Below are 12,265 nucleotides of genomic sequence, written 5' to 3'. Positions count from 1 at the left end.
AGCACTATCGACTGATTTAACTCGCACACGATGGTCGTGAGCTCTAGCACTGTTATATCCAGCACTGATCCCACTTCTGATTCGGGTTTTCGGTAGAAATTTTAGGTTATAATTAATAAGTATAACAAAAGTTAATGACAATGTTCCTGGGCTCAATAACGAATCCACGGTTAACGGAAAAACTCTTTGTAGGTTAGAATATATTTGGTAGCACGCGGACACGTTAACTCAGACGCAGATTTACTTTCAGACTGACTGCCAAGACGATGACAGTAAACTCTCCAAGGTGATTGCAAAATAAAAGACAGATACAGTCACATTTGTCAATTACATATTGATCGGGAATATCAACAAATTTCCAAGCGCCGTAACTAGGCAGTCCCGCTTAAACCAACATTGCTCCTGATCGAGACTTGATTGTTTATACAGCGTGTCCCTCAACTTCGGTACTTCCTCTGTAAGACATTTCGTTCATCACGTGACCGTGGCTACGTTCAGCGACCAGTTATGTCACCTCGAGCCCAAGTTTTGGGGATCTTCCTAAAGAAAGGCCTGATATCCCTACATCTCCGATACGGCCATCCTGACTGTTACCCGTCCGCGGGTGCATCTAAAATATTCGGTTTTCTTAACATTAGACTCAATTTTGACATCTTTTACAATTTAACAAAGCATTCTAATAAACCAAGGGTCCACCACAACAACAAAGATTCTTATTAAATGTTCGTTAACAAAACCCAAACAACAACCTGTCATATTACGATGTTTTTCCAAAACGTTAGTTGCATCCTCTGATCCTCCAATCATTGGACTACTCAGCCTCTCACCAGAACATATCATAGTACTACACTTATATGTGGATACACCAAATTACAACACAACACCACCCTAGGCGTATGTGGAAACACTGAATCTCATCACATTACCACTCTGGGCGAATGTGGAAACACTATGCTAGATGTTATAGTCATAATACATTATTTATCTGAAATACTATGCTAGATGTTATAGTCATAGTACATTGCACCTGAGGAACCACTATTCTAGATGTTATGGTCATAGTGTTAACGTTCCTCCACAATCGCTGTACCTCAACCGTCACTGTCGTTGCCATTATCATCACTACACACATCCAACTCAGCAGGAATGCAACCATCTGGCATTTTCCTCAACTTGTCATGGCTATAATTGTACGACCGTTTACCTTCCATTGTTTTTAAAATATATCTGTCTCCTTCCAAAATCTCTGCCATTACAGATGGACCCCTGTACTTAGGATCTAATTTTGTTTGATTTCTCTCCTCACTTTTGCGTAATACAAAATCTCCAAGATTAAATCCAACTACTTTAGCCTTAGTTCTGTCAAACCTTTATCATATTTAGCGTTTGACTCTATGTTTTGAATAGCCTGCTGTGTTATATTGGAGATATCTACTTCCCTTTCTACAAAGTCGTCGGGAAGCAACAAACCATAGGGCCTTGCTGTTTTCCCGATTAATAATTCCAAAGGACTTGCTCGTACGGTGATGTTAGAATCAATTAATCGTATTTCTAATTGGCATGTATTTATGCGATTACATAGGAAACCCCTAATGAATGAATCTTTGAATTTGTCAAGAAGAGAGATTCATCGACTTTTATCATTACTATATTCATCAGTGTCAATTTCATTAACATCAATCTCGTTTTCAGCGGTTTTATTACAGTTATTAATTATTTTTGTTTTACACATAGCGAGGCTATTTTATATAATGTTACATCAAACCCCTTAATTAAAATTTCACGACTAATCGCGATATCATATTTTAAATAACTATCTGCATAGACATGAAAAATTATCTTTTATGTAAAATCATTAAAAACACAATGGACAAAATGGGAGGTGTACGTTTATTAGAGGTATTTCCTATTTCTCGCATTACTACTATGTCAGTCGTTCTTTGCCAGAAAATCTCGAGGCTACGTTTTCTTTAATTAGTCTATACTCTGCTCCAGAATCGGAGTAAAATGGAAACGATTTATCCAGATATCTTGATCTACCCGTTGACGCTTCCACTAGGTAGAAGTCGACTCGCTGCTCGTTATTGAAATTATAGTTTCTTTTCAGGGCACTGCTTTGTAAAGGATTTCCCTTCATAATCTGATTAACAGCTGCGCACCATGCAGCGAGATCAGAGCACGCCACTTTAGGGGTTGAAACGTGGCAACGAAAAATTGCTAGATTCCACACTCGATTTTAGCACTATCGACTGATTTAACTCGCACACGATGGTCGTGAGCTCTAGCATTGTTATATCCGGCACTGATGCCACTTCTGATGTCGGGTTTTCGTTAGAAATTTTAAGCTCGTAATAATTAATAAGTATAACAAAAGCTATTAACGATGTTCCTGGGCTCAATAACGAATCCACGGTCAACGGGTAAACTCTTTGTACAATGGAATACATTTTGTAGCACGCAGACACGTTAACTCAGACGCTGGGATTACTTTCAGACTGACTGACTGACAAGACGATAATAGTTAACTCTCCAAGGTAATTGCAAAATAAAAGACAGATACAGTCACATTTGTCAATTACATATTGATCGGGAATATCAACAAATTCCCAAGCGCCGTAACTAGGCAGTCCCGCTTAAACCAACATTGCTCCTGATCGAGACTTGATTGTTTAATACAGCGTGTTCCTCAACATCCGTACTTTCTCTGTTGGACATATCATTCTTCCCGTGACCGTGGCTACGTTCGGCGACCAGTTATGTCACCTCGAGCGCAAGTATTGGGGATCTTTCTAAAGAATGGCCCGATGTCCCTACATCTCCGACATATATGTATATAAATATATAATATATGTATATAAATATATAAATATAAATATATAAATATATATATTTATACATATATATTTATACATATATTTGTTCAAATAATGCTTAGAAAAAAATTGAGTTTGAAGAAGTGTTTGCAAGTTATAATCTGTTGAGGTTATTCGGTATATAAAGAGAGAAAAACGCGTGGATAAAGTGTAAGGTACAAAATATATTTGATTTAATAGTGAAATACAGAAATACAATTTGAGCTGGCCAGATCCGCACGCTAGCAGAGTTAGCTTATAATTGAAAACATCGAGGGCAACGTCGGCTGTCTACTGTTTATGGTCTGCCTCCCTGTTATTCTTTTGTCTATATGCTGTGGATAGCTTCAGTGCTTGAGAAAGCTAAAAAGACCAGATGTGGAATTTTCTTAGAAGTGGTGACCACTTCAACATAATCGATAGGAATTATCCTACACATGTCAGAATTTATATAATTAATTGTATATTAGAAGAAAGTCTAGATAGAAATTTTTTATAGGGCTGTTCACCCTCACATGGTCAAAGGTCTCTTATATAATGCTTACGAATTTTGAATTTGAAGATTCGTAAGTTTTAGTCGGCAGAAGATTATTCTACACGCGTTAGAAACAATATATAATATAATTATATAATTCACTGTATGATTTAGAAAATGTAGATAATTTTTTCATAGGTAGTTTCTTTTACAGAAACATAAGTTGAGCTAATTTTTAATTCACTTAAATGGAATAATTATCTGAATTTTTCACTCAATTTAGCGTGTAAAATAACAACCTCTTGCTGATTGTTTATTTCTATCTAGTCGGTATCGAATCATTCATACCAATAACGATTTCGTAACAACTTAGCAATTAAATGAATAAAATTTATTCAATATTTTCAAATTACTTTTACATATAAAATACTCTTTTATATTATTGATGTTGTGAAAGAAGAAATGAGTAAATATTGTGAATGTGTCAATGCTAAAATAACTCAATAACTCTGGCTTCAACTTTCACCAATACACGAATAGTAATTTAATGATTTTTCTTTTATTTAATATATATTTCTAATTTCTAATGATATCAAAGATATATATATATATATATATATTTGTATGTTTCCAAAAATTGTTACTAAACTAATTTACACAAGTTAATAGTAGGTTAAATGATAACCGACGAGTAGTCTATTATTTTATTATTATACATATAGCGTACTTTATTTATTAAGGAACAAAACTATCTGAAAATATAACCTATAGAACCTCGACAAATTTATATAATAACGTTAATTTCTATAACATTACATTTATCAATTAGATAAAGTAATCATTCTATTTATTTGTATCTTCTTATCAACTTGTTCGACTACAATCTCTATTTACCAAAGAATTTTACGAAGAATATGTTCTACACATATATGATATATATGTCGGAGATGTAGACAATTCGACATATAACATAAGAATATGTTCTACACATATGAATTCTAATCTAATATATTCCTATTTTACAGAATTCCATATTTGAGAATGTTCTATAGACAATATCTATGGATAAACTATATTATTACTTCATTTAAATGTATCATAACTATTGTAAGTCATTGTAAAAAGAAGTGATCTAAAATGATACATGAGTGATAATTGAATAATATGTGAATTTCCTCGACAAGTGAACATATATATTGTTTCAATGAATCGTACTATAGATTAATTACTTAAGTGATTAATGTAATAGTTGATATTCATAAGAAACAGATCTTAATGACTAGATAAGTTAGATATTGCCAAATTTCGGAAAAATTAAAGTTCTTATATATGATTATCATATTCTACATTGCCTAATAAAATAAACGCAAAGATAAGTATTTTAGATTAATTCCTTTGAAATTAAAGATTCGTATGGAAAGTTCTCTTTTTCCTTTTCACTCCTTAGGATCATTTCATTGCTTTTCTGCTTGTATCATCGCTTACATGAAACCTTGTAGTAATATGCGTATTAAATAAATTTAAATAAACTAAATTACAAATTAAACCAAGGTATCGTGTCCTTAAGAACGAATTGTCGGCGTAATTTATTACTTTTACTCTCTATAAGACCGTTATAAAGCCTGTCTAGAATTACAAAATCCAACTATGGGGAACAGCGAGTAATTCCAACATTGAAATACTCCAACGCTTTCAGTAAAAAACGCTAAGATCCCTAATAAATGCGGCCTGGTATGTTACCAACGAAACAATCCATTAGTCACCCAACTACTTAACACGACGGACCAGATCCGCAGACTAAAAAGAAAATACCCTTTAGATTAAATCTTTAGATCCAACTAGAATCAACAATGTAAACTATTATAAACCATGTCATTGTATCACGCCAAATGATGTTACTGAAAATTCTCAACGAGAATTGATTGTAAATATTCTAATAAATAAAACGAAAAATGTATTACTTTTATGATTTAAGAAAAAACTATTATAATACAAAAATTACATTAATTATATACACATACCATATAGATCCTATAGTACTTTATTTTTAAAAAAGTAGCGGTTACAAGGTACATTTTAAAAAATAATGTTTTAACGACGTTCCTCTACATTTTTTCAGCTTCGTATATCTTATTCTGTAAACCTCATTATGTATATTTACTGTTTTTTAAAAATATATAATTAGTAAGTGTCTTACAAAAGACTATAATTTTATCGATTTTAAAAATGTCCAATTCCGATTCAATAGCTAGTAATAAAAAAAATATTTCTCGGTTTAGTATTGCAGCTCAGTGGATTAAATTAAATTAACTGTGCAATTATGAAATTTATTAGGATTAGAACGGTTATAAGAATGTTTGTAGGAAGTATAATAAAAATGCTTTTAAAAATCTTTTTAACAGGCAATGTTCCGAGTTCGTAATTGCAAGGATGCAAGATCGAATACTGCATTGCCAGCTGCAACGAGAAGACGAGATACCTGTACTCGTAAAATCATAAAATTCTATATACCGTGGAGGATGGAGGGTAAAAAAATTCGCCACGCTGATCTAGCGTCATAAATATAAAACAAGCCGTTTTGTTGGTAGCCCATAAAAAGATCATTGAAAAAATTCGAGAAAAAAGCTATCAGTCGAGCCGAAATATAGAGGTTCGTTCAGAAAATATAAAATATTTCAGCGTTATATTATCTATCCGCCCCAAAAAACTTATGGTCCTAAAGCGTTTAACCATTTTCGACGGTCAAATAATGAGAGGTATAACTATTAACGCGTTAAATTTTCTCACCTAACTTCTCCCTTCGTAAGAACGATAATTTTTTTACTTTCAAAATATTTGTTTTGTTTTTTGCTCGAGAATCATTTTATAAATTATGACATCATACGGTACATATAATATGAAGCAAATTCATTAAAATAATACAATATAACAAGTACGTCACATTGAATATTTCATAGATTTTTGTGTCACTATGTACGTTTTGGATCAATGCAAAAAAAATAGATTTATGTCACCTAATATTAATTCATATTCTATATCTTACATAGTAAAATGCATCATTTATTACGCAAAATATCGAATAAAAATGAAAATCAAATAATTTATATCAAATATTATTTTGTTCAAATAAAATTCAATTTAAATTCCCCATAAGTGTATAAATAAATATTCGCAGTCTATATATCATTCAATCTCATAATTTTCAGAAACGATATCTAAAAAAAAAGGAAGATTGATAAGTAGAAATCAACCCCTAGCGTAGGATCGATTATTTTCTGCCTCTCTCAGGATCCAAGCGAGGAAGAGAGAGGGAAAGAGAGTTCATCAAATATTAATATCCAATTTATACCTTCGATACAAGGATCATCCCCTAATGTACAAGCTCGTCCCTTCGAAATTACGTCGGGAACCCTCGATTCAGTAGGTCGTCACTCCCTAACTTAGATAGTGGCCATCTCTTCAAGGAATCACGGTCAATGGCGAAATTGTATTATCTTATCTGACGACCCATTAGGTGACATTTAGACGACTGTTTCTTAACAATCTATTTGCAGTATTGTCGAGGGAAAGATTGCGAATAGTATTCTTGCGTCAAGATAATGAACATACGATTGCTGTGAGATTCACATAGCGATAATAACACGTTATTTATGAGGATGTACGTTTATTTAGCTTCTGGATATTTAATATAATTTATACAAAAGTATTTTATATATATATACATATAAAGGATATTAAAAACATTAATCGTAACACCTCGTTGGAACTGTTGGATTATAGATGATTTGCAAGAGTTTGGGTTAAATCGTTTTATTTTAGTTGGGACTTTGTATTTTACGTGAAAAAATTTATTGATAAAATAGGTTTCTATAAATTTTATAATTTTTAGAGTTCTTCCCAATTTAATTGGTAGTAAGTGAATTACAAATTTTCCTACTTTTCCCCATTTTCTAATTATTTTCATCTTTTTTCTCATTTTCCAAGCCTATATCTTGTCAATTTTTTCAATTTTTTCAATCTTATTAAAGAACGGTCATACTTTCAGAGAATAAATCTTCCCGAGTTATAGTTTCCTACAGATTTAAAAGATCATCAAACGTAAATGTTGAAGAAAAAATCTACACTTTTTCCGTATTGTAAGTGGGTTGGATGGGTCTTGTTTCGACCGCAGAATGCGCGTCACAGACCAGATCTTTTCTGTTCCGTGGAAAGAAAAGAAAAAGGCGAGATTTCTGAAGCGATTTTAAACCGTGATCGAGTTTATCTTGTCGGCGTAAAGAAATGTTGACAGCTTCTGGTCACGTCTCCATAGACCACCCATGGATCCGATCTACGAAGTTACATGTCGGCACGAACTATAACCGAAACATGGAAACCCCTCAGCTAAACGTATCCCTTGCAAATCGAATCTCGAATTTTACACCACCTAGACACAGTCGAACATACCAAAAAATGTCGAACAAAGTTTGGATGAAATGTTGTACTGAGATCTGCTTAACAAGCAGAGCGTGTTGGCAAAATATGTCCATGAGAAATCGAATTTTTCTGGGAACAAGATCAGAGATGCTTTTGTTAACAAGCCAAGGAAACTAAATATTGCTTTATTTCTGGGTTCATTTAAAGATTAATAAAAGTTTATAAATATAAGATGAAATAACGAATATGAAATAAGATAATAAATAACGAACAATGACTGACCTAAATAAATCTAACCGCAACCTAACCTCAACCTAACCTTCGGCTGAATATTTATGACATTCTTTCTTTTGTAGATTCCATGAAATTCGCAACATCTCTTACGCTTTTACTGTTACGAACGAGCGTTATGGATTCCAAACTTTAAAACTCGTTCGACTTGGGCGGAGAGTTTTCAGAAATTCATGGGGAGGTGCCGTGACGAAGGGACATTAGGCACAATATTTAGGTGAAGGCGAACCTGTGGCTAATTGAAAAGTCAAAACTGCTGGAAGAAGTTCCCGGTTAATCGTGAAAGCGTGGAGACATAACGTTCTACAGGACGTCCCGTGGAGTTTTGAACAAAAAGGGGAAGCGTTTGCGCTTCCTACTGTGATCGAACCATGACTAGTAGCTTAGCTTTTCCAGATCTATTTGTAAGATTTAGCACCAAAATTTATGAAATACTTCGTCTCCTAAATAAATACAAATTGGCATTTGTCACTTTAATTTATGAGGAGTTCGAATTTTAATATTTCGCTGTAAACATTTTCTCAATTTTATAAAATAAAAGCTATATATAAAAATACAAAATCCATGCTATGTACCAAAGAAAAAGCATAAAAATTGGCAGAGTGGTCTAAATGAAGATTCAATACCCATATAGAAGTCTGTTAGGCAACAGGAGCCATTTATAGCTGGTTATAGCCATAAATGGTACAAACCGAGCGATTTAGCTGCACCGTCGGCTTTTTCTGCAACGAACGAAGAAAAAATGGGCCGCTTTTACGAGGACCATGGAGCATCCAGTTAGCGTTCATTCGAAGAAGTTAACCCTTTCCGTCGTGAATTTTTTTTCACGTAGCCCAGTCACGGAAGCTTCAACTCTGTAAGGCTCAGTTTTTGCTCTGGTTTTTGTACCGTTTTTTGTCTAACAGTATCTTGACCTAGAAAAAATAGGTAGCATTGCTGCTGGTCGCGAGAATTTTGAAGAACGAAGCAACTTATTCTACCGTTCACACCGTTTTCGCAAGATTAGAAAAATACTCGCTCATTTTCACGATGTGTTTCGTTCGGGTTAAGCTTTCTCCTTGCAAAAAATTCGCTTCTTGTGAAAATGGTCTAGTTTTTGCGACTGTCGTTTCCAGTAAATATTGTAGCAAACAATTATAGAGAGGGAGAAACATGAGTTACTATGGTTTAGCGGAAAAATTCGTAAAAATGTGAAATATTTTACAAAAACGGAGGACTCTTTAGAAACGTTTCTATATAATCCATGTTAAGAAAAGGATTGTATTTTAGTATGTTCAAATATTCTGAATAATTCGTATAAGAATCGAATTCGGAGAAACTGATGAATAATGACAATTAAAAGGACTTTAGCAATTTTTGCAACTAATTTCGTAGAAAATTTCGCCGATTCTTATTGTTCGATTTTACGTTTACAAAATCTACAACGAATGGGAAAACCTTTCAATTATTTTATTATCGATGAATTGCAGGTAATAATTAGTAATGTACATTTAATTAGTATATTTTACTGACGGGAAATTTGCGAAAAATTCACGAAGAATTCAAATATTTTGTATTAGATATTACGTGTGATGTAAAACACATGTTTCTCCGATATCAGAAAATGGATCAAGCTGTTTCCAAAATTCAACGAGTTCTCGATCGTATCATCGCTATGAAAATTACGGAATCTGTATCGAATTGGTAGAAAGCGACAAATAATGATAGGACCCGATTCCCCCAATCAATTTCACGCGGAAGATCTGGATTCTAATCGGCAGTTCGATATCTCACAGCATAATATTTCCCTCATAAACGGCAAGCATATCGAATCCTAATGTTTGGCGGGTGCCAATAAATAACTACGCCATATTAGTTTCGAGCTGATCTTCGATACGAACCGTGACCAATCTTTTCAAGTTCCTCTCTGCCGATTCGGTTACGACTTTTCGATCAACTTTTGTCGATCGATTATCGACGCTGGTACACACGACTGTGGGAATTAATTCGAGAAACTAATTCATGTACACTTGGTGTACTGTGGGAAACTGAAGTTATCTCTTGAATTTATTCATGATTGCTAGAAAAGGGGGATAGTTCAAAATAAGAAAATACTGTGCCCAAATTCAATTATCCTATTGTAAATATTTACAATAAGTGGAGACAATAATGGGAAATGTCTACGATAACTGAAACTTTTGCACACTATCTTTGGAAAACGGATTGTTTATGAAATCAGCTAAGCCGTCAATTTGCTGGGTCTCGTAGAGATAGATATAGTACAAACAGATTTCAAAAATTAGAAAGCCTAGGAAAAGATAATTTTGTTAATAAATTCTTTAGATGAAATGATTAATTTACGATGCAAAACGGTTAAAATTAATGCTATGGTTTTTGAGATATTTCATTTCGAAGTTCAAAATCCGTCAAATTCGCGGGTCCCGTAAACCTAGTGTTAATATAACTGTTAAAAAATTTTACAAAATGTCCAAATTGGACAAATTGTGAATTCAAATAATAAACAAAAAAAAAAAATAATAAGTGATGTAAAACCGAATGTTCGTCCAAAGCCGAAAGGCACGGACTAAGAAATAATAAATAAAAAATAAATAATATATTTTCATCTCCTTTTCAAATTATATTAGACTGCGAATAAATTTTTCTGATACAAGTTTTCAACCAAGTTAAAACAGGCAAATGTTATAATTTAGAGAATTCACTGAAAAAACGATTCAAGCATTTCTTATAAATATCATCAGTATTTTTACACAAGGATTATTTCTCTTTTAAGTAAATTTGAACTTCTGTATTAATTAATTAAGTATGTTTTATATATAATATTTAATATAAATTAAATCTTCTTAAATATAATAAATTTACTTGTACAATAAATTTCTGAGTCTTTATTGCTACATATTTATAATAACAATATCTACATGCTACATGTACCGCTTTTTTTTCAGATTTTCAATTACTTCGTATTCGAAATGCAACACTTTCAAGAAGAAATCTTGAAGGACAAATCTTACTTTCAAGAAAATTTATGAAAAAGAATCATACAAAGGGGGTCATTAAATCATACATCACAAAACAATGAAATTGTACTAAAATATTGAAAATGGCTGCTGAATGAGAAGAGATGAGGTACCAATATAAACACATAAAGGGGAAGGATGGAGTTAAGGGTACAACTGTGATTTTTCCTCCCTTGTTTTCACTTATCTCTTATGAGCGAATATTACGGTGTTACTATTCTCAGGGAATCAGGGAAGTTATAATATAAGAAGAAGAGAATGAAAAAAGCGGAAAAGGTACTATAGATAATAAACAAAAATAAAATTATCGAAAGCTTTACTACGGCAAAGACTTTTCGTTATTCTACCATCATCGGCATCCATCATCCATCCTTAGTCAACTGCAAAGGTAGTTCTACCAAAATCTGCCCTTCCGAAGTCCATTGTCGTACACAGGGATTTTTTCGAATTCTTCGACGAAAATATTTATTTCCAAAAGTAATGTTTTACGCCGATTCACTCTAAACAAGTGAAAAAAATTAATTCGAAAGATTAAAAAAAGAATTAAGTATGATAATGATAATTTTCAGATTGATTTTGCATTGAGAACGAAGACGATGAAAGATAAGAATTCATCAATAGCCTGCTAAAAACTTTGTTGGAAATGCAGTAAAAATGAAAGAGCAAAAATGGTTGAAAGTCTTAGAAAATTTTGGAAAATCGAAAAAAGAAAAAATAAGTGAATACGCTAATGAAGACCGATTAGGTGATATAAAATTAAGAAGAACTGATTACAGTTATGTCTGTATACAACAACAAAGATAAGTTCATAAAGGCATAAACTCCTCATACAGATAACATTCTTTCAAAACATTTACGACCTCGATTGTACCTTTAGCTTGCAACTTCTGTGACCTCACGTGGAGGAACTACATTTTCTCTTAATTTCTGGTCAGAATCCGCAAAAACGTAAGGTCAAACAGGGTCTACCATCCTGGTCAGTGTGGTAGACCAAGCCGTCGAATTTTGTTTACTTTCCACCCATTTGAATCAATTTCTATCACATAATATGTCCACTCCATATTTTTTCAAGTAATAAAAATTCAAAGTAATATTTCTAAATTTTACGAATAAGAAATTCATTGACAGAAGAAATTGATGAAAAATAGAATTTCTTCTAAAGAATTGCAGGCGTTAATTAGAGAATAAGATTATAACTTCACTATAAAATTGGAACA

Source organism: Bombus terrestris, chromosome 14 (genome assembly GCF_910591885.1).
Source record: "Bombus terrestris chromosome 14, iyBomTerr1.2, whole genome shotgun sequence".
Classification (NCBI taxonomy): domain Eukaryota; kingdom Metazoa; phylum Arthropoda; class Insecta; order Hymenoptera; family Apidae; genus Bombus; species Bombus terrestris.
The sequence above is the reverse complement of the archived record's forward strand: the minus strand, read 5'-3'. Positions refer to the sequence as shown.